A 22,177-nucleotide genomic window follows, 5' to 3' on the forward strand; every position below is an offset into this window, starting at 1 on the left:
TTAGATACAGTGGCTCTACCGACAGTGTCACACATGATAGGCTTAAGTATACTGGATCAGCTGACGGTATCACGCATGATAGGCTTGCATACAGTGACTCAATAGAATAGTATCACACCTGATGGGATAAGATACAGAAGCTCAGTAGACAGTATCACACACACTAGGTTTAGATACAGTAGTTCAGTAGACGGTAGCTCATGTAATTGCCTTCCATAGACAGATCAGAAGAAATCATGGCACCTAATATGCTTAGATACACTGGATTACAGCATCACACATGATAGACTTGGATACTGTAACTCAGTAGCACCGTGTCACACATAGGGCTGGCTGCAGGTTTATGCAAGCCCTTAGTTGACGGTCTCAGTGGGACACTTTGCAGTGTGTAAGGCACATACAGTGTCCATATAACAGTAGGTACCAGCTCTACACAGGTATTTGCAAAGCATATATGTGATTACAGTATCATTAAATCCAGTTATCACAAGTGACGTCCTCTCTGACTGGAGTTGTCCAGTTCCCCCTTTCTTCTATATCCTGCCCAGACCACCATGACAACTTCTCCTGGCCACAACTTATCTCTGCCCAATTTAACACATAGACATCCTTGCTTTTTACTTTTCCATTACACTCCCTATGTTATCTACATCTTTACCCAATGCCCTATTCTCTAGTACCCAAGATAGTAATGCCACCTGTGGTACCCCACACAGTAGCACTGTCTCCATTTTCATGCCCCCTGTAGGCCCCACATAGTAAGTGCTGCTTACAATGATCCTGACACAGTGCTGTCACTTAATAATACCTTCTTTATGTTTCCACTCAGTAATAATACTCCCTTCTGCCTCTGCTAAGTAATACCACCCGTTTTGTACCCATTCACTAATAATGCCCTCTTTCAGAAATAATGCCCCCATTTGTCACATTTTAGAAATAATGCCCCCAATTAGAAGTAATTTCCCTGCTTTTCCACTTTCAAAAATAATGTCTCAGTTTGCCCCATTTTGTAATAAAACCCCCTTTTCAGTAATAATGTCACTGTTTCCCTTATTTCAGTAATAATACCCACATTTTCCCCCTTTTCAGTAATAATGCCCCTTTTTCAGTAATACTACCCGTTTACGCTCTTTTCAGTATAATGCCTCCTTTTCAATAATGCCACTTCTCAGTAATAATGCCCCCTTGTCAATAATAATGTACCTGTTTACCCACTTTTCAGTTATAATGCCCCTTTTAGTAATAATGCCCCATTTACCCCCTTTCAGTAATAATGCCGCTATTTGGCCCCTTTTCAGTAAAAATGACCCCATTTGCCCCATTTTCAGTAATAAAGCCACCTTGTCAGTAATAATGCCCCATTTGCCCCGTTTTCAGTGATAATGCCCCTCTTTAATAACAATGCCACTATTTCCCCCCTTTTCAATAATAATGCCCCCTTGCCAGTCATAATGCCCCCATTTTCTACCTTTTCAGTAATAATGACCCATTTTGCCAATTTTCAGTAATAATGCCCCCTTTACAGTCATAATGCTGCCTTGTCAGTCATAATGCCTCTATTTGCCCCTTTTTTAAATTTAACATGCTTCAAATTAAAACCAGGGGGGCCCAACTGCTGTGCTTGACCAGTGCCCGTAGCCCATGACCCATCTGTGGTCACCAAATGCAGTGGGCACCCCCTGGCTTGGCGGGTGATGACGCCAGGCCTGTCACTCATGATGGGATTATATACAGCAGCTCAGTAGACACACATAACTGCCTTAGATACACAGACCAGCAGACATTATGAGGCATGATAGGCTTATGTACACTGGACTGGCAGAGAGCATCACACATGACAGACTCGGATACACTGATATCAGCGATAGGCCAACTAAGTAGACAGTATCACACATAACAGACTTAGATACCGCAGGCTCAGCAGACAATACATACATGATAGGATTAGTGTGGTTTCACATCTGCAGTGGGGGTTCCGTTTTTCTGCTCCGTTTGGGGAGCAGGATAGGGGAATCCCCTGGACGAACATGTCCGTCTTATGACGCAATCGAACAGCGCCAAACGGACCCCACTGACTATAACGGGGCCCATTTGGTTTCTGCTCACCTGCCTGGCTTTTACTATGTAGCGCTTTTTCTTTCGGTATTTTGAGCAGTTCTACGATGGAACCTCCAACCGAAGGTTCTGGCGCCGTTGTGAAACCGCCCTTAGATACACCGCGTCTGCAGACGACATCACACATGACAGACTTGGATACACTGAGTAGCACGTTGTCACACATGATACAGTAAGCAGCAGCTCAGCAGACAGTATCACATCTGACAAGCTTAGATACATCACACATAACAGGCTTAGATACACCAGCTCTAAAGAATAACGAAATCCGGTAACCTTCACAATGACCTAAGATCTCCGCAGCGCTATGGACTGTGATGTCAGAAGGAGAACCCCCACGTTTAACCCCTACTTATCCCGAAAGCCCAATACTGGGCTACAAAGTATCATATAAACCTACTAGACATCCTGGATACATTCCATCTATTACTATGTTGCACTAGACTCCAGAGCCTAATGATGTGCGGCGTTGGTAGGCATCGCTGATTTCGCCTCCGTTCGTAAATGGCTGGGACGCTGTAAGGACGCACGAGCCATTTTACAATTCTCTGTACGAGCAGCCATAGGCTTGGCATCCTCTAAAGGAAATTAAACCATATGGAGGGAAGCATTGGGTGCAACGAGCCCCAGGGTCCCTTTAGCCAGTTCACTTGAAATGTAGAGTCTGTCCTGTCCTATCACCCAGCAGCAATAGAACAATGAATTCCGGAGGGGCCGGCGTTCTGCCAGCAGCAGGTGTTGGTCCGTCCTCTGGGATATAGGCAGCAGGCAGGAGCACTGATGTGTGCCCAAGACAAGATGTTTCAAATCTGCTCTCGTTGCGACGGTTCGAGCATCTGGGAGAGCGCTGTGAGTCACCCTACTGCAACCACGAAAACCAGTTGCCTTCCTCCTCATGATAAGAAATTAAAATATCACATTGAATGAGCTGGTTTCATAGGGCAAGGGGAAAAAAATTCCCTTTGAAGCCATATGTTATCAGTTGGACTATACAATGGGGGGGGGGGCAGTAATTACACGGAGATCAGGAGCCTGGTTCATTATGTGGCTGCTACAGAAGATTCTACGACAGCCATACGTGTTACAGGCACGTAGTGGGGTCCCCGGGGATGAGATGGAGGAAGATCCTATAAAATGCCCCTATAGCGCTCTACCTCTCCGTAGAACGGGGGGTCAAACCCATTTTCACCGAGGGCCACATCAGCCTTATGGTGGTCTTTAAAGGGATGATTGTAAATTCAAGACTGTATAGTAAAGACTTGGGTATTCTGCACGCCCGTGTAATACGCAGTGAATAAAACCCATTTCAATGGGTTTGTTCACATGGTCTTTTTATTTCACGTGATGGTACAAATTACTCATCGTAATAGGCCATTGAAATGAATGGGCCGGCGGCGATCGGACACCATGCGTATTTGTGCACTATTTCAATGGGCTTGTCTGCGTTCTTTTTTGCTGGTCGAATGCACAGTGTTTTTACACACACAAAATCATGCCAGAGCGGCTGAAAAATGTTGGCATAAGCGAATTTTGGTTGTGTAAATACGCAGCGCAGGTTGTGTAAATACGCACTTATGCCCCTGTGAATAAGCCCTATTAGTGACCTCCATAGTAGTTACAGTGATAATGGTCCCCATAGTGGCCCCAGTAATAACAGTGACCCCCTATACTGGCCCCAGGAGTAATAGTTACCCCCATAGTCGCTCCAGTAGTAAGTGACCCTTATATAGGTGGCCCAGTAGTAAGAGAGACCCCCCATAGTGACCCCAGTAGTAATAGTGCCCCCCCCCATGGGGGCTCGAATAGTAATAGTATTACCGACATTAGCCCAGTAGTAATAAGTGACCTCCATAGTAGCCCCAGTAGTAATAGCAACCTACCTATTGGCCTCAGGCCAGGCAGCATCCCTGCAGGCATTCCACTCACCCAGCCTTCAGCTCCCGTACGGCAACGGCAGTGCAGTCTATGACCGCTGACCTCTTCCCTCAGCGTCTGTGCTGTGTACAGGATGGCGCATGCAGAGGGGTGTAAGGTCAGCGGTCAGACTGCTCTGCCGCCAGCAAAGTAACCCTGCTGGCTGGCTGAGAGGAATGCTGCACGACCTGAAGACCACATAAATGAGGTGGTAGGCCTGACTTGGCCCACGGGCCTTGTGTTTGACATGTGCTGTAGATGAAGAAAGTCGATGGTATGTTTGGGGTGTAGCTGCAAGTTCATGGACCTGGGTGCAAGAGTACATCTTGCCTCTATGGAAATAATAAAGCCGCCCATGTCCCTGTGTAGCTACAGAGTCCCCCTGTGTGGAAAAATAATAGAGCTCCTCTGTGTAGTAATAGAGCCCCGGTGTGTAATAATAGAGCCCAGAGGCGTAACTATAGAGGATGCAGGGGATGCGATTGCACCCGGGCCCAGGAGCCTTGGGGGGCCCATAAGGCCTCTCTTCTCCATATAGGGAGCCCAGTACTATGAGTAAAGCATTATAGTTGGGGGCCCTGTTTTGCATCGGGGCCCGGGAGCTTCAAGTTACGCCTCTGATAGAGCCCCCCTGTGCAGTAATAGCCCCCCATGCTTCCGTGTAGAAATAGAGTCCCTATCACATTTCGCATCCAAGCCATATGCACATTAAAAATTCCTTCCTGCTCCACCACACAGGAGCGCTGCGCTCACCCTGCCTGTTATGTTGTGTGAGTGCAGAACAGCTCCTTCCGCTCCTTGTGCTGTCCATTGCCTAGGAGCACATATAAAACTGCAGGAGGAGAAGGAGCTAGTCTCCACTATGGCAGCATAACAGGTAGGGTGAGTGTGATGAAAAAGGAGGTTAGGGTTAATGTGCTTGGATGCACAAGGAGAACAGGGGTAACAAGACAAGCCCAGCAATGTCAGTGGCAATGGGGAGCCTCTGGGCCCCCCTTGACTAGAGGCCCAGATGCAGCTGCAAACACTGCAACTCCAATTGCTACGCAACTGCATGGTAGTGATGGACGGAATGGAGGTAACATTTAGACAGCCAAGCTGAACTTTACTAGAACATGAATGATACTTACAGGATGTCACTCCACAGGAGGGATTGTGTGCTTAAACATTACATCATACATTACATATCGCTATCCTCCTCTTAAAATGACAGTAACTAGAGATGAGCGACTATACTCGCTAAGGCACATTACTCGAGCGAGTAGTGCCTTAGCTGAGTATCTCCCCGCTCGTCTCTAAAGATTCGGGGACCGGCGCAGGTGACAGGTGAGTTGCGGCGGGGAGCGGCGGGGGAGAGCGGGGAGGAACGGAGGGGAGATCTCTCTCTCCCTCTCTCCTCCCCACTCCCCGCCGCAACTCACCTGTCACCCGCGCCGGTCCCCGAATCTTTAGAGATGAGCAGGGAGATACTCGGCTAAGGCACTACTCGCTCGAGTAATGTGCCTTAGCGAGTATACTCGCTCATCTCTAACAGTAACCAAAAATTGTTTGCAATATCCAGCAGAACACGTCGGCATGCTGCATCCACGGAAGCCTTCACTAAAATGTATGGTCTCGCATTGCACCCGTGCAAATATGAACTCCATTGTCCATTGCTTTCAATGGGGCAGCTAAACACAAAGCACGCCGTGTGATGTGCACGCGAATGCGATGTGATGTTTCCCATTGAAATTAATGGAAAACACTTGCCGATCCTCTGATGTGCGTGAAACAATCTTTGGAGGATCGGAATTTCACTGAAGTGATGCGAGGCGGTTTTGCATATATAACGCCTTGCATCCGCAGGCAAAACGCGTGTTGCCGAGCCCGATATTGGGCCGGATTTCTCACCCCGATATCACAGACTTTTAAACAGGCCCTGTGCCAGTTTGGAACTTTTGGGCCTCTAGCCTCTTGGCCCCTGACTACTTCCCTCACTAGTGGCCTCCACCACTTCAATAGGCTGGCTAGGACTTTGCTCTGCTGCATCTTCCCCCTAAACTGCTACATCATTCTACTTTTTATACTCTGGGCACCTATGGCCTTTTCCAAGATGACCACTACCACATGAAGTTACATGAAGGGGTGGGGCTTAGCCTCTTAACTCAGCTGTTCTCCCTGGCAGTGATGTCATCCAGAGGCGGAGCTAAGTGTCCTGTCAGTCCACAGCAACAAAATCAGAGTGAATAAAGTCATGTGACTTCACTAAAGGTCCTTCTAATCCTTGGAGCATCAGAGCCCCTTATCTTCAATGGGAGAGTGTCAATCGCTCCGCTCTGTTACATAGGATGGTCTATGCACCATCCAACCATCTTTTCCACAAGGCAGGTCAGGTGACCGCTCTCAGCCAATCAGAGTATTGGATGTGCTGTTTTGCATACAGACTGACTTTCCTGTTGACCGCTAGTGAGATGTTTAGGGGGCATTATCTTACCATTAGCACAAGGATTTACTTTAAAAGGGTATTCACATCTCGGCAAATTATTGCCTATCCACAGCGCATAACAGGAGAGAGAATAATGTGCAGATCGATTTTTCCAACCGCTGGCATAATAATAATCTTTATTTGAATAGCGCCAACTTATTCCGCAGCGCTTTGCATCCCCACTGATCCAGAGAAATTGCATCCAGCTAATCCCAAAATGTTGACAGCAGTGGCTACACCATTCACTTCAATGGGAGTGCCGGAGATAGCTGAGTCTCAGAGCTGGGCAACCAATGGCAGCCCCATTGAAGTGATTGTGGCCGCCGTAGATTGCAGAGCGCTTGATCTCAGCTATCTCCAGCCCTTCCCATTGAACTGAATGGTGTAATGGTGTGGATGCAGGGGTACAGCTGTCAAACTTGGAGGACACTCCAGGGGCGATTTCCCAATACCCCTTTAAAGACTACTTGTCTGGTCAACACGCACTAAATTTGCCAACCTGATTATACTGTTTTTCTGGCCAATTGTAAACAGCTAATATTTTTTACAGACACATTGGAAAACGAAAATAAACCATCTAGATTATTACTAGTAGGGCAGCATGGTGGCTCAGTGGTTAGCACCGTTGCCTTGCAGCACTGGGGTTAAGGGGTCAAATCTGACCGAGGGCAATATTTGCATGAAGGTTATGCCTGAGCTTGCATTGGTTTCTTCCAGGTACTCCAGTTTTCCCCCAAACTCCAATAGGTGAATTTAAAAATTGTGAGCCCCAATGGGGCCAAAAAATGTGCTGCAGGATACGTATGCGCTACATAAATGTGACTATTATAAGTGAGGCCCCTGCAGCCCAGAATACTGATGTGAAGGCATTTACTGCAGCCTGTAAAGTTAGAATAATTTATATAAACTCCTTTAGTTTAAAGAAAAAAAACGCCCTATTTTTATGGATAGTTCTAGAATTTAGGGTTGGTTGGCACCCCTACTGCTCGCTCTGCTCTATAAGGAGAGCCGAGCCAATCGAAAATTAAGGGGCACAGTGCTCGACTCAGCTTCTCTGCCTTTTTAGCGATTATGGGAAACAATGACACTTGGGGTACTGAACAATGACACCCTGACACTTGGGGGTATAGGATAATGAGACACTTGGGGTACAGGGCAATGGCTTGCTGACACTTGGGATACGGGATAATGAGACACTGACACTTGGGGGACAGAACAGTGACATGCTGACATTTGGGGTACAGGATAATGAGACACTTGGGGTACAGGGCAATGATCACTTGGGGTACAGGACAATGGCTTGCGGCACTTGGGGTATGAGATAATTAGACACTGATACTTGGGGGATAGAACAGTGACATGCTGACATTTGGGGTACAGGATAATGAGACACTTGGGGTACAGGACAATGATCACTTGGGGTACAGGACAATGGCTTGCTGACACTTGGGGTATGGGATAATTAGACACTGATACTTGGGGGACAGAACAGTGACATGCTGACATTTAGGGTATGAGATAATGAGACACTGAAACTAGGGGTACAGCATAATGAAACACTGGGGGTACAGGACAATGATACACTTGGGGTACAGGATAATGACACGCTGACACTTGGGGTACAGGATAATGACACACTTGGGGTACAGGATAATGACACACTTGGGGTACAGGATAATGACACGCTGACACTTGGGGTACAGGACAATGATTAACTTGGGGTACAGGATAATGATTAACTTGGGGTACAGGATAATGACACGCTGATATTTGGGTCACAGGACAATGATACACTTGAGGTACACAATAATGACACACCCACACACTTAGGGTACAGGACAATGACACTCACTTCGGGGACAGAACAATGACACACTGACATTTGGGGGTATAGGATAATGAGACACTTGTGGTACAGGGCAATAATACACTTGAGGTACAGGATAATAAAACACTGACACTTGGGGAACAGAACAGTCATATGCTGACATTTGGGGTACAGGATAATAAGACACTTGGGGTACAGGACAATGGCTTGCTGACACTTCGGGTACGGGATAATTAGACACTGACACTTGGGGGACAGAACAGTGACATGCTGACATTTGGGCTACAAGATAATGACACACTGACATTTGGGGTACAGGATAATGAGACACTGACACTAGGGGTACAGCATAATGAAACACTGGGGGTACAGGACAATGATACACTTGGGGTACAGGATAATGAGACACTGACACTAGGGGTACAGCATAATGAAACACTGGGGGTACAGGACAATGATACACTTGGGGTACAGGATAATGACACGCTGACACTTGGGGTACAGGACAATGATACACTTGGGGTACAGGATAATGACACGCTGACACTTGGGGTACAGGACAATGATACACTTGGGGTGCAGGATAGTGACACGCTGACACGTAGGGTACAGGATAATGACACGCAGACACTTGGGGTACAGGATAATGGCACACTGACACTTGGGGTACAGGATAATGACATACTGACACTTGGGGTACAGGATAATGGCACACTGACACTTGGGGTACAGGATAATGACACGCTAACACTTGGGGTACAGGATAATGATACACAGATACTTTGTATACAGCACAAGGTTACACAGATGTTTGGGATGCAGAAAAATGACACATTTGGGGGACAAGATAATGACACCCTGACACTTGGAGGGGCCAGCAATGACACCCTGATACTTGGGGTACGGGATAATCACACACTGACACTTGGGGTACGGGATAATGACACCCTGACCCTTTATGTACGGGATAATGACACCCTGATACTTGGGGTACAGGATAATCACACACTGATACTTGATACATTTCCTACAGTAATAGTTACCATTTTCTAAACAGGTTATAAAGAATCCTAAATTGAGGATTTCTCTACGTTCTGGGAACCAGACTGCAAGCTCCAAGGAGCGGCGGCCGGTGTGGCTGAGTAAAGCCTCCGTCCAGCTCTGCATAATATGTCATGCGCCATAAATAAAGCATAATCATAATGAAATACATTTCCTCTCGATAATAGTTTGACTCCATAATACATCGGAGAGGAGAATGAGCAATGTGGTCACGGCTGAATAGATAACCCTGGTTTTACGCTTCATTGACCGAACAGCAAATTCAGTCTCTTCTCAATCTTGATGCGCGTTGCACAATTTATAAGCAAAATCTGCAAAGAAGCCGTGTAAACGCAGCTTAACCTTTTATCGGATGGAGTCGCCGGCGCCGACTGCAGCCGCGCTGTAATATCCACAGTCATGTCCTGTTATTTTTTAATGTTTGACAACTTGTGTCTTTGTCTGATGTCCTAATGTTTAGACTTCTGGAACCCTTGTCATTGTCATTTATTCATTTGCTTGTATCGCAGTATCACACGGTAATTGAATACCGCAGAATCAAGACGCTCAAGAAAAGGAATATATTTTTAATCAGGAAAATGAAATCCTTGACTTTGGAATTGAATTATAGAAGGGGAAAGAAAAAATGATCAGATATCACATGTTTTATGTCTGGGCGAAAAAAAAAAAAGTTATATAAAAAGTACAAAAGTAATAAGACCCCTGGAGATTAAGTAGCGCGGGGATAGATGATGGTCCATTGACTCTGGGATGTTATCTACTTGCTGCTCTGCAAGAAATCACTGGAAGCATGTTGGAGGCAGCCAAGACGAGAGGCATTCCTATACAGAACTTTTTTAGAGAATTGTCACCCCCCCAATAAAAAAATAAATCCCCATAAACATGACATTTTTTACGGAAAAACCACCAATATGGCCGCCACAGGGGTTGGCATAAAGAATGGCACTGTGGTTTATCTTGGTACATGAGTAATGTGTTTGATATTGTTGTATACAACAAGCCTTTATGCTGCCTGAAGCAAAGTGTGAAATGATGCCCCCCCTCAGCAAAAAAACACCCCAAAAACACTCATTTTACAGGCATTGAGAACGCCAATACAGAAAATATCCAACACATATTTGAAGCATTGAGACTTGTCTGAAGTGACAGAGTAATATGCACCCAGCAGTGTCCCCCATAGTGGCCTCAATAGTAATAGTGACCTCCTTAATGGCCCGAGTAGCAATTGTGACCCCCATTAGGAATCCCAGTAGTCTTAGTGGCCCCAGAAGTTAGTGGCCCCAGTAGAAAAAATAAACTCCGTAGTGTCCCCAGTAGTAATAGTGACCCCTGTAGTGACACCAGGATTAATAGTAACCTCCGTAGTGGCCCTTGTAGTAATAATGACCCCCAGAGTGGCCCCAGTAGAAATAGTGAACCTTGTAGTGACCCCAGTATTAATAGTGACCCTGGTAGTGGCCCCAGTAGTAATAGTGAATCCTGTAGTGACCTCAGTAGTAATAGCAGTGAAATTCCGCATCCGGCTTCCTTCTGCCATGGTCATGTGGAAACTCCATAGATACACACACTAAGCACAAAAACATACATCCACAGCAGGCCTTCTCTTCATCAGCACATAGGGTTGCCACCTATGTCACAAAAAAATACTGGCCAAGGTAAAAAAAGAGGGTGTGGTTTGGGTTTGGCTTATCACCACATGTGTTTTTAACTTCAATATTCTAGTAGCCTCAACTAGTAATTGTGCCCCTCTTAGAAGATCCAACAGTAATAGTGGTCCTAGTAGTAATAGTGACCCCCATAGGGGCCCCAGTAGTAATACTGGCCCCACAATGGAACCAGTAGCAATAGTAATCCCACAGTGGCCCCAGCAGTAATAGTGTCCTCAGTTGTAACAGTGTCTCCCTATAGTGGCCTCAGTAGTAATAGTGACCCCCACAGTTGCCCCAGCAGTAATAGTGTCCACCTTAGGGGCCCCAGTAGTAATAGTGGCCCCACAATGGAACTAGTAGCAATAGTGATCCCACAGTGGCCCCAGCAGCAATAGTGTCCTCAGTTGTAACAGTGTCTCCCCATAGTGGCCACATTAGTAATAGTGACCCCCAGGGGCGTAACTATAGAGGGTGCAGGGCATGCGGTTGCACCCGGGCCCAGGAGCCTGAGGGGGCCCATAAAGCCTCTCTTCTCCATATAGGGAGCCCAGTACTATGAATAAAGCATTATAGTTGGGGGCCCTGTTACAGGTTTTGCATTGGGGCCCAGAAGCTTCAAGTTATGCCTCTGGCTTAGGTATGGGTACAGGTACAGATACAGATAGAGGGGGGGGCCCCAGCTCACCTTTTGCATCAGGGCCCCTGAGCCTTTAGTTACGCCCCTGGTGACCCCCACAGTTGCCCCAGCAGTAATAGTGTCCGCAGTAGTAACAGTGTCCATGATTGACTCAAAAAGAGGCCGTTTGGCCATGGGAGGTGAGTATCAAAAAAAAAAAAATGGGCATAGAGTCAACACTGAAGTAGCTGCAGAGCCTTGCAATTAAACCCTACTAATTCTACCCAGTGACAGGTCCTTTTTAAATTTCTTAAAGGGCCACTTCAGTAATTTTTAAAATTCATTCATTATATAGCTATTTCCCTAGTATATATATCTTGGAATTAACCCAAGAAAATTCAATGGCAAAGGAGTCATGAGATATATGGTTTAAAGGTAGAATTTCATCAAAAATTGATAAGTGCAGTCATTTTTTCATGTTATGGATGATGTCATGTTGAGTATTAAAAAATTCATGTTGAATTATGTGGTATGGAAAATACTAATCTCATAGCTTTTCTGGTCCTAGAAGATGCCGTTAGCAATCTGGGACAGAATTAAGATCATCCTGATGGTCTATAACAGAAATTCATCTGAGGTGGCCAAGACTTTCAGTGGGGAACACCCAGGAAGACGGCCGACAGCTGTGCTAGCTGTTTACAGACTAGCATTGGTGCATGGGGTGAGTCAAGAAACTATTGTAAGGATCCTCAAGACACATCACAAGTTACATTTTTGTGCTGAAAAATCCCTCTAAAGTTCTAGCCACTAAGGGTCTCCCTTCCTCCTAGCTTGCTCTCCACTGACTGCTGTGAGTTGATTAACAGGGGGCATGGAGAACAGGGGTGGGGGAGGTGGAGAAGTAATCATGCTTATTGAAATGTGCTGTGAGGAGGATAGAGTAGGAAAGGAGAGACTCACACAGACATTGCCTGGCTGCAAGCTAATAGTTAGTTACTGTTTATTGCGTCTTAGCTACAGAAATCACATCTCCACTGCTCACTCTTATTGTTCACTGTACTACATGATTATATGTCTTTGTATATTACCAACAATTAGAGAGCAGATTCTGCAGTTCTCTGTGTACAGTCTGTAGAACAGCAGCCAGACTCCACCCACCAGTACTGAAAGAACTGGGAATCCAATATACACCCTGCAGAGTGAAAAATGGGGAAAATCAGTATACAAATCATATAATGGTCATAAATAGTGTTATTTCGTATATACACTCACGGCAGCATATTCTAAAGAGTTAAGTATGATTTAAGATCACCGAGGATCCAACTCTCAGCTCCTTCACCAATCAGCGGATTGAAGTGAACGCAGTGCTCTGATGCCTATCCCCCTCATTGTTTACCAGGAACAGCTCTGTACGTTTAGTAGTGGCCATGCCTGGTATTACAACCAAAAGCAGCTCAGTCCCATACAAATGAAGAAGACTGAGCTGCAGTATCAGGCATAGCTGCTATTAAAAATACAGAGCTGTACCTGGAAAACAATGGAATGGGGATGGCACTCAGTCTAAAATTGGCCTCCTTGTTTCCTTAATGTGGCTGGCACTGTTATAAGGGCACCATGGGTGGTAGCACTGTACTTGCTTTGTCATGTTGGCACTGTACCTGATACTAGTACATGGGCACAGTTCTAGGGTCTTGCTTAGCTCCCAAGACATTGTCACTGGCACTATATAAAGGCACTGTTATTGGGTGAATATAACTGGCAAAGTTATGGAGGCACTGTGGATGGATTGTTCTGGTATGCTATGCCTGATATTACTCTAGATTCACTACTGCTCATACTGATATGGCTGGACTGTTGTTGACATTACCATGGGGAACTGTGGTTGGAAATTCTCAAAGGGCATTCTGGTTGGCATTGTTGTGGGAATACAGTTTGACTGGTGTTGTTCATGGCTACAATGCTTGACATCAACCTTGGGGAACTGTGGTTGGCACTGCTGTGGGGGTACTGTGGTTAATATCTCTCTAGCCTCTCAGACGCTCTCTTTTCTCTGAGCACACCATGTGTGGCATTATTATGGGCCACTGTGGCTGTCATTGTTCTAGGGAACCATGCCTAACAACACTCCTGGGGCACTGTAGCTGGCACTGTTGGGCAGGATTGTCATTTACATTGCTTTGGAGCACTATGACTGGCATTTTTATAGGAAGCTCTAGTTGACATTGTTCTAGGGCATCATGCCTGGCCTCACTTTTGGAGCACTATGGCTGGCAATGCTATGGGGACACTGTAGATAGAATTTCTACAATGTGTGCAATGACATTGTCATAGGATGCTGTACGTGGCATTATTCTGGATCAACATGCTTGGCATCACTTTTGGAGTGCTGTGTCTGGCACTGTTGGACAGGATTGGGACTAGCATTGCTCTGGGACTATGTCTACACTTTAACTGAGGAACCTGTGGTTGGCATTGTGCTGGGGCAGCATGCCTAGCATTAATCTTGGGGCATTGTGACATTGCTCTGGACCAATGTGGCTGCAGCTTCTCTGGGGACACTGTGGCTGGCATTATTTTTGGACACTGTGACTCGCACTGTTCTGGGGCACCATGCCAGACATCACTCTCAGGGCATTGTGGCTGGTATTGTTAAGGAGGATTCTCAATGATATTGCTCTGCGGCACTATGGCTGGAATTGTTATGGGACACTGGTGGTATTATTTTGGGGCACAGGCCTGGCATTACTCTTCTATGGCTAGCAGTGCTATGGGGACAGTGCAGCTGGAATTTTGCTGAGTGCATTATGGCTGGCATTGTTATGGGATACTGTGACTGGCATTATTCTGGAGCACCACTTGACATTGCTCTGGGGCACTATGGCTATAATTAATCTGTGGGAGTGGCATCATACTGGGGCACTGTGGTGGCTTGAGTTTCTCTCTCTATAGCTTGTATTGTATTGTTTTGGGCACGGGCGTAACTATAGAGGATGCAGGGGATGCGGTTGCACCCGGGCCCAAGACCCTTAGGGGGCCCATAAGGCCTCTCTTCTCCATATAGGAAGCCCAGTACTATGAATAAAGCATTACAGTTGGGGGCCCCGTTCCAGGTTTTGCATTGGGGCCCGGAAGCTTCAAGTTACGCCTCTGGTTTTGGGCATGATGCCTGGCATCACTCTTGGGGCACCTTGTCCGGAACTAATGGGCAGCACTGTGGCTGACATTGCTCTGGAACACTATGGCTGGAATTGTTACGGGGGGGCCAAGGCTGGTATTGTTTTGGGGCACAGGCCTGGCATCGTTCTTAAGGCATTATAGCTAGCAGTGCTATGGAGGCGGCGCAGCTGGAATTTCGCTGAGCGCACTATGATTGGCATTGTTATGGGACACCGTGGCTGGCTCTGCTCTGGGGCACCATGCCTGACATCACTCTGGGGGCACTGTGGCTGGCACGGCTGTAATACAGAATTGGCATCAATGTTTTTACTATATAACAAATTTAGTTTTAATTATTCATTCATGAACACGTAGAAGGAATGTTCAGCCTGATAAATATTGCATCGTCATTAGTGTTACTATTATTATTATCGTTAGTATTATTAGCCATCCAATTTCCTGTATGCAAAAAAAAAAGAATACAAAAAAAAAAATCCTCGAATGTTTAATAAATTTTTTTTTTCCTGGCTGCGGTTCAGTATCTGGCTGCAGAACATTTGTTTTTTGATATTTGAGATATGTACAACATGTTCACAGAGAATTCTCCAACAGAAAACACTAAAGTTCAGAGCAAGTCAATTAATTCACAGATTGAATGGATACAAGCCCAGAATCTCGTGCCTCGTGGAGGCCTCTTTGTATCCGCTGCCAAGAGATACGCGCTTATAAATTCAGTAGACGTAACTATTGGGCACCGATGACTCCTGTAACCTTATGTGATCCGTACAATGTTGTGCTTCATCATAGATAATTAAGATGATGTTTTTTCCTTAAGACCAGCCGGCTGTATTCGGCCTCGTGCACACTTGCAGCGGGACAGTGTGCAGTACTAGAGCTGTCTGCGCTCCCATCAGCTGTGCGGTTCCTCTCTGTAGGGCAGGTGCAGCAGGAGGCCATCTTCACACGGCGCTTGTTTGCCGCAGATTGGATAGGACTCTGAACAGATTTGCAGCAAATCCGCACCCCATTGTTTTTAATGGCAATCTGTGCTGTAGACGATTTGGCGATTACTTTTGCACGTTTTTGCACATAGAAAATCAGCCATGGGAGCCGGAACTATTAAAACCCGTAGGTTTCAATGGGTTCACTCACATTGGTCGATTTTCTGAGCACATTTTCACCGTCGGCGAAAACATGCGACATGCTCTATTTTTGTGCGTATTTGAGCATGCGAGGCTCAATGGTAGTCTATGCAGGGGGGCAAATTTGCGCCCGTGTGCACGAAATTGCACTTGTAACTGTGCGATTTCACGATGTCAATTACTAATATCGGTGACTAATGAGCCTGGCCTGCCTACTCATTAGACTGCCCTGCCTGTTCAAACGTGGCGCCGGCAATGTATGTACACAGTGGCTCCACCGCCAGAGCAGCCCTCACTATTCTGCTGGTGGAGTCACTGTGTACATACATTACTTATCTGTACTGATCCTGAGTTACATCATGTATTATACTCCAGAGCTGCACTCACTGTTCTGCTGGTAGAGTCACTGTGTATATACATTACTTATCCTGTACTGATCCTGAATTACATCCTGCAGTATACTCCAGAGCTGCACTCACTATTCTGCTGGTGGAGTCACTGTACATACATTACTTATCTGTACTGATCCTGAGTTACATCCTGGATTATACTCCAGAGCTGCACTCACTATTCCGCTGGTAGAGTCACTGTGTCCATACATTACTTATCCTGTACTGATCCTGAGTTACATCCTGTATTATACACCAGAGCTGCACTCACTATTCTGCTGGTGGAGTCACTGTGTACATACATTACTTATCCTGTACTGATCCTGAGTTACATCCTGTATTATACTCCAGAGCTGCACTCACTATTCCGCTGGTGGAGTCACTGTGTACATACATTACTTATCCTTTACTGATCCTGAGTTACATCCTGTATTATACTCCAGAGCTGCACTCACTGTTCTGCTGGTGGAGTCACTGTGTACATACATTACTTATCTGTACTGATCCTGAGTTACATCATGTATTATACTCCAGAGCTGCACTCACTGTTCTGCTGGTAGAGTCACTGTGTACATACATTACTTATCCTGTACTGATCCTGAATTACATCCTGCAGTATACTCCAGAGCTGCACTCACTATTCTGCTGGTGGAGTCACTGTACATACATTACTTATCTGTACTGATCCTGAGTTACATCCTGGATTATACTCCAGAGCTGCACTCACTATTCCGCTGGTAGAGTCACTGTGTCCATACATTACTTATCCTGTACTGATCCTGAGTTACATCCTGTATTATACTCCAGAGCTGCACTCACTATTCTGCTGGTGAAGTCACTGTGTACATACATTACTTATCCTGTACTGATCCTGAGTTACATCCTGTATTATACTCCAGAGCTGCACTCACTATTCCGCTGGTGGAGTCACTGTGTACATACATTACTTATCCTGAGTTACATCCTGTATTATACTCCAGAGCTGCACTCACTGTTCTGCTGGTGGAGTCACTGTGTACATACATTACTTATCCTGTACTGATCCTGAGTTACATCCTGTATTATACTCCAGAGCTGCACTCACTATTCTGCTGGTGGAGTCACTGTGTACATACATTACTTATCCTGTACTGATCCTGAGTTACATCCTGTATTATACTCCAGAGCTGCACTCACTATTCTGCTGGTGGAGTCACTGTGTACATACATTACTTATCCTGTACTGATCCTGAGTTACATCCTGTATTATACTCCAGAGCTGCACTCACTATTCTGTTGGTAGAGTCACTGTGTACATACATTACTTATCCTGTACTGATCCTGAGTTACATCCTGTATTATACTCCAGAGCTGCACTCACTATTCTACTGGTGGAGTCACTGTATACATACATTACTTATCCTGTACTGACCCGCAGTTACATCCTGTATTATACTCCAGAGCTGCACTCACTATTCTGCTGGTGGAGTCATTGTGTACACACATTACTTATCCTGTACTGACCCTCAGTTACATCCTGTATTATACTCCAGAGCTGCACTCACTATTCTGCTGGTGGAGTCACTGTGTACATACATTACTTATCCTGTACTGATCCTGAGTTACATCCTGTATTATACTCAAGAGCTGCACTCACTATTCTGCTGGTGGAGTCACTGTGTACATACATTACTTATCCTGTACTGATCCTGAGTTACATCCTATATTACACTCCAGAGCTGCACTCACTATTCTACTAGATATGTGTTTGCACATGGTAGTTACAAGGCAATTTTGTGACAAGTAGGGGCCCTGCAGTCACAAATAACCATGGAGGCACTGGATGAACTTGTCCAAATGGCAGAGAAGAACTACAGCAGGTAACTCATTGCTACCAATACCTCTCTGGTCCGGAGACAGAATTTGTCCCAAAACGGAGGGTCATCTTAGGTCTCACAACCTTTCCGGATATAGTGATAGCTAGAGTGATTTTCAACCACCAAGCATGTTGTGCCACCCAGTGTAGTCCTTAATCTCTGCTATTTTCCACTGGGCTTGCTCCACAAGTCTTTCACTATCATGCTCTTCATTTGTACATAATGACAACTTCTTATGCAGATTAAATCTATATGTACAAATTGAGTACACCCCATAAAGAGGACGCACCATGTCCCCTACGAGGCAACATAGATCACAGGAGAGGAGCCCCCTAAACGAGAGATCACAGAGAGCCGCCAGCAAGCAGCAGTTGTGGTGGACTTGGGTGGGGAGGGACATGTAATATTCATTGATCTGAATGGTCACCATTATAGCCGTCTTTAGCTACGTGCGACCCACGCGGTTGCACAAGGAGGCCAGCTACCAGCTTGTAGAGGAGCACCAGGCAGATGTAGGCTTGAGGCCATGGCTCTCCTTAGGTCCGCCTGACCTGATGATCTCTGTGCAGCGGTGTATTATGGAGCCTCTTGGCTCTGTTTCCCCTCTGAACCGAGTCACTTAGTTCTGCTACTGTGCTTATATTGTGAGCTTGTTACTATTGTATCTATGTACTGAGGTTGATTTATTTTGTATTTGTGTACTGGGCTTGGTTCTGGTTTTGTATTTATGTTATGATCTTGCATCTGGTGCTGTATTTATGTACCATGGTTGGTTTATGCTGTATTTATATACTGAGCTTGGTTCTGGTCCTGTATTTATGTAGTTAGCTTGTGTCTGGGTATGCACCTCTTCAGGGAGACATACCGCATTCTCTAAACAAACCCCTCTGTACTCCGCCTGATAACATGCTCCCTGACCTACTGACTGCAATCCCTGCCAGCCATCATAAACTGCCCCTGCAGTCATACTGTTTCTGCCGTCACACGGCTAAATGTCTGACCATTGTCTATGTGTATAACATCCCTCACTCTCCACCTCGCCATACCGTGTACATCTCCAGCCCTTTACCTTCTGTATCCCCCCATTACTTGTAGTATGTAAGCTCGTTGGAGCAGGACCCTCACCCCTACTGTCTCCATCAGCTGATTACTATGTAACCGTGGTTCTGTAATGTTTGTACTTTTGTCTTTCTGTATCCCCCCTGTCTATGTAAGCGCTGCGGAATATGTTGGCGCTATACAAATAAAGTTTATTATTATTATTATTTATTTTATGGTCTTAGTTCTGATGCTGTTTTTATGTATTGAGCTTAGTTTAGTGCTGTATTTATGTACCAAGATTGGTTTACGCTTTATATTTGTACTGAGCTTGGGTATGGTGCTGCATTTAGATTAAAATCTTGGTTTTGGTGCTGTATTTATGTACAGAACTTGGGTCTCATGCTGTATTTATGTGCGGGGCTTGAGCCTGGTGCTGTAATTCTGTTATGGTCTTGGTTCTGGTGCTGTATTTATGCTATGACCTTGGTTCTGTTGCTGTATTTATGCTATGAGCTTGGTTCTGGTGCTGTAATTATGCTATGAGCTTGGTTCAGTTGCTGTAATTATGCTATGAGCTTGGTTTAGTTGCTGTATTTATGCTATGAGCTTGGTTATGGTGCTGTATTTATGCTATACGCATTGGTTCTGATGCTGTAGTTATGCTATGAGCTTGGTTCTGGTGCTGTATTTATGCTATGAGCTTTGATTCAGTTGCTGTATTTATGCTATAAGCTTGGTTCTGTTGCTGTATTTATGCTATGAGCTTGGTTCTGGTGCTGTATTTATGCTATGAGCTTAATTCTAGTGCTGTATTTATGCTATGAGCTTGGTTCTGTTGCTGTATTTATGCTATGAGCTTGGTTCTGTTGCTGTATTTATGCTATGAGCTTGGTTCTGGTACTGTATTTATGCTATGAGCTTGATTCTAGTGCTGTATTTATGCTATGAGCTTGGTTCTGGTGCCGTGTCTATGAGGCTGGTTTGTGCTATATATTTATGTTATGAGCTTGGTTCTGGTGCCGTGTCTATGTGCTGAGGCTGGTTTGTGCTATATATTTATGTTATGAGCATGCTTCTGGTACAGTATTTTTTCACTGAGCTCTTCTGGTGTCGGTATGCTGCTATTGTACGACTTTCTGCACAAGCAGAATACAGGCCGACTGTCTATCAGTGCAATATATCTTTTTCCTTTATGATGGAGGATGAGGGGGGTAGTGCCAAAAAAAATTCAGCACATGGTTTTATCTAAGCAAAGGCCGGCACTGATCACCACATAATACTACACGTTTTCTAGCTGCAGCTTTCCTCAAACAGCTTTTTTTAGCAACTGGACCTATACTTCCCCGGTATTAAAGGTGATGAGAAAATCCCTTTAATTCTCCTTTTGTCATTTCTTCCCTTGTAGTTGCCACTATAAGGCATACAGCGTCACACATGATCTACAGAAAGAGTTAATTATCCGGTGACCTGATATATTTGTGTTCGGCATCACAGAATTCTTTCCTTGTATTTCCCCGGACAGCCGAGTCCTATAAACAGTAACGAGAAATGTTTTCTCTGCTTTGGACAGAAAGCGGAGTGAAGCCTCCCAGGAGAGAGGCATGTGGGCTGCTTTGTGTACTGCGGTCCCCCTGCTACTCATCCAAGCTCCTTTTATCTCCCCGGAATCTCTGCTGTTGTCTAAACCGGCCGGGGTTGAACCCGAGTTTGTGCTGCCAAGAGGTAGAGAAGGTAGACGCAACATGTAGTTTTAATTTTAACATTAAAGTTCCTGCTGAAGTCATGTTTTACCGGAGGCGTTTGTGTTATTTAGATTAACTCAGCCAGCACAAACCAGTCCTTTGACATTCCAAATCCTCCAGTCCTCAGCAGCTGCTCCTGGCATAGGGCCGAAAACCTTCTTGACTTGGCTAGCACCAAACCCTATCCAGTCTATACTCTTCTGTTGGCTGGGGCTATGTGTTTGCACAGGGAGCACCGTGCATGAAAAATACACAGCAGGAACATTGCTAGCAAGAAGTAAGTAGGGTCAACGCTCCAACCGGCCGGTACAACCGCTCTCTGTGTTATATCTGGTGGTGCAACCGGAGTAACGTTCCTACACGATCGGCAGAGGTCCACCGAAAGTCAACGTCAGTCAGACAGTATATGTTTACTATTGACCTAAGCAGGGGTGGGGCTATCAAGAACAGTATTTTAACCGCCCTGAAGGGTACCATTTGTTATACCATGTGATGTATTGGAAAACATTAAAACATTTCCGAAGGCTGGTAGCCTCAACGTTTTGGTTGGAGATCAACAAGAGGCGATCAAGTAAAACAAATGTTGTAGCAATGTAGTTTAGTCCATAATTGGGGTTCAAATCTCAGATCACTTGATCCCCCAATTTTGGGGATCAAACTCATTCTTCTAAGTTCAACTGAGAAAATCCAAAGCAGCATAGTATGTTAGGCCGAAAAAAAGAAATGTCCATGCATTTCAGCCTGTTTAACCTTGTTGATCCAGAGGAAGGCAAAAAAACCCCAGTGAGGCAGAAGCCACTTTACCTTTATTTTGGGGGAAAAGGTTCCTTCCCATAATGGCAGTCTGAATAATCCCTGGATCAACATTTGGGATCAGCAACCCTTCTGGTTATTTAATGTCTATATCATGTAATGTCTTAGCTGATTTCTATTAGAACTTTTTGTTTTGCTGGGTGGCGAAATTACACCCATGTTTACTGCCGGTAGTGGTCATCTTTTACTATCGCAATGAATGCTGGGAAGATGAATATGATTGCTGGGAGGATCACCTGACTATAGTCACCAATCACCATGCGCGACACATTTCTTCCAGGTTCAACCTTTGATCACAGATCAAGTGAATTTGGTTTCACAAATATTAGATCAAAAAGGCTTGGCGCAAAGCTTTTTTCTTAAAGGGGTTCTGTCATTTAAAAAAAAAAA

Source organism: Eleutherodactylus coqui, chromosome 3 (assembly GCF_035609145.1).
Source record: "Eleutherodactylus coqui strain aEleCoq1 chromosome 3, aEleCoq1.hap1, whole genome shotgun sequence".
Lineage (NCBI taxonomy): Eukaryota > Metazoa > Chordata > Amphibia > Anura > Eleutherodactylidae > Eleutherodactylus > Eleutherodactylus coqui.